The sequence below is a fragment of the Megachile rotundata genome, unplaced genomic scaffold (assembly GCF_050947335.1).
Source record: "Megachile rotundata isolate GNS110a unplaced genomic scaffold, iyMegRotu1 scaffold1379, whole genome shotgun sequence".
In the NCBI taxonomy this organism is placed as follows: Eukaryota; Metazoa; Arthropoda; class Insecta; order Hymenoptera; family Megachilidae; genus Megachile; species Megachile rotundata.
In genome coordinates this window covers 20,001-22,500 of record NW_027474675.1, presented here as the reverse complement: position 1 = coordinate 22,500, position 2,500 = coordinate 20,001, and the positions used below count along the sequence as shown (strand labels likewise).

Below are 2,500 nucleotides of genomic sequence, written 5' to 3'. Positions count from 1 at the left end.
ATACAATTCCTGGACCACGCCTGGCTGAGGGTCGTTTATATAACTAAAGACTGCTTGCGTTTGCCTTTAGCAGCAAAAGGTTTTCTCTTCATTGTTAAATTTTTTTCGGTACCGCTCGTCGTTCGACTAGATAAAACGAAACTGTTAAACGCCGAAAAGTCGAACGTTTCGGAGCGGGATCCGATGGTCGAACGCGAGAGAGAGAACAACTTGCGAAATTGGCGAAAACGTACGAGCGATGGTTGGACATTTCGTCGGCGTTTGACGCGGAGAATGTTAAATGGAACGTTCGTGTCTCGCCCTCTCTTTGCTAGTGTTCATTTTTTTCACAGGCGACAGAAGAACATTTTCGTATATCTCGCAATTCTTAGTTTTTAGGATCTTCTCGGCGGAATGCGCTTATCTCGGCTTGCGTGAGTCGTGGTTTCTAGTTAAACCCCTAAAAGAGACCATATACGACCGCCCGTGAAAGAGCGCTCCCGAGTCGAAAACACCTAACTACAGAAGGATATTTAGACGAGAGAGAAAATGATTCTTCGCCCTGCGAGAGAATTGTTAGACACCAATTGAAGGAAGCAAGCCGAGAGTAGAGCGTGTTTACGGCGTTTCTCCGCGCTCCCGACGTTGTCTGAAATGATTGTCGAATTTTTTTTTCGACGGTGCGAAAGTTTATACAACGAGGGGAAAAGTTAAAAATAAACGTGCGACGGAAGCTCTTTCACGGTTAAATTATTACGAGATCGTAGCTTCGCCACGTTTTTTTTAACATTTACAAGCGCAGATCGCTTCGTTGTCGTTGATTAGAAGCGGAAGACCGCGCGATCCCAATACGGGTTCCGGTCGTCCAGTCCTCGAAGTGCATAATTGTGCCGGACGGACGTTGAAAAACCCGGACCGATCGAACGATAAACGCTTATTTGGTGATCGTCTTGCGAGAGTCTCCCTTCATTGTTGTTCGTGTGTTAAATTTCTTTTATCGAACAACGGTCGAACGCAAATGAACAATGACATTTACACCGAAGATCGATCTCGAAACGCTTTTGTTCCTCCTTTTGTGCGCTCGTGGTTTCATCGAACGATATATACACGACGAAGGTGTACCACGCACGTTAAAAATGGGATTTCTTTTTTCCTTTAACCCTTTATTCTCTGGACCATGATAAGTCACCGATGGTTTACATGGCTGTCTCTGGCATTCTCGCCCTTTTCTTGGGATTTTGCGTCGGAACGCGACAGCAAAAGAAAAAACGTATCGGACGATGCGTCTTTACGGTTTATCGACCGTCGAGTGTATATTCGAACGTAAATATGTTGTAACGGTATATGTATCCTTTAGGGGACAAAAGAAACATGAAACGATCGTGTGCGAGAGCGCGCCGAGGGTAAGAAGAAAAGGTGTCCGACCTTTATCTCCTCGTTGTCGTAGTCTCTCCTCGTCGTTTGTTTTAACGCGCCCTGGATAGATAAAAAGATATATCCGATTATAATATATACATATATACTCCGACGCGAGTCGAGAACAACCGGACGTCGTCGTCGTCGTTTTTTTTTTTTGTCGTTGTCCCGCCTGCCCGAATATGCGGCGTTTTAAGTGCCTTTTTTCTTTTGTCGAACAAAAGAGAGAGGAGACACCGAGCTTTCATTTTGGCTCGTACGTACCTTCGAGTAGTCGACGATATTGTGTTGATCCGAAAAGAGAAAAATAGTTGGTTATCGAACGATACAAGGAAAAAATCGAACGACATAATCCCTGTGCGTCGTTGGTATTAATATACCTTTCGTATTACGTGTCGAAACCCCGAAAAGAGCGTACAGTTTGTGGTATAACTTTGAAAAGAAATAATAAAATTTCGACGACCTCAGAGCAGGCGAGATTACCCGCTGAATTTAAGCATATTAATAAGCGGAGGAAAAGAAACTAACAAGGATTTCCTTAGTAGCGGCGAGCGAACAGGAATGAGCCCAGCACTGAATCCCGCGGTTAACGCCGCTGGGAAATGTAGTGTTCAGGAGGATCCGTTTATCCCGAGACATCGAATCGCGTCCAAGTCCATCTTGAATGGGGCCACTTACCCATAGAGGGTGCCAGGCCCGTAGCGACCGGTACGCGTCTCGGGTGGATCTCTCCTTAGAGTCGGGTTGCTTGAGAGTGCAGCCCTAAGTGGGTGGTAAACTCCATCTAAGGCTAAATATGACCACGAGACCGATAGCGAACAAGTACCGTGAGGGAAAGTTGAAAAGAACTTTGAAGAGAGAGTTCAAGAGTACGTGAAACCGTTCAGGGGTAAACCCGAGAAACCCAAAAGATCGAATGGGGAGATTCATCGTCAACGAAGCTGGCTCCCGTGTTGGTGCGATAGTGCCCCGGATGGTCCCGTTACGGCGGGTTTCCCATCGGCGTGGGCACACCACCCGCGGCGAATGTTCCGGCTATGTAGTCGTGCACTTCTCCCCTAGTAGAACGTCGCGACCCGTTGCGTGTCGGTCTAAGGCCCGAGGC

General features: G+C 46.8%; 1 non-coding gene and 1 pseudogene across 1 annotated transcript in view; both read left to right on the top strand.

Moving 5' to 3' along the window:
- The window catches only part of LOC143266546 (5.8S ribosomal RNA), a 155-nt gene extending 121 nt beyond the window's left edge, over positions 1-34 (top strand). Inside the window, exon 1 of the ribosomal RNA XR_013041504.1 lies at positions 1-34. This exon is cut by the window's left edge and continues 121 nt beyond it. This is a non-coding gene — a ribosomal RNA (5.8S ribosomal RNA).
- A 1,820-nt stretch (positions 35-1,854) lies between these two features.
- Positions 1,855-2,500, top strand: part of LOC143266548 (large subunit ribosomal RNA) — a 4,611-nt pseudogene continuing 3,965 nt past the window's right edge.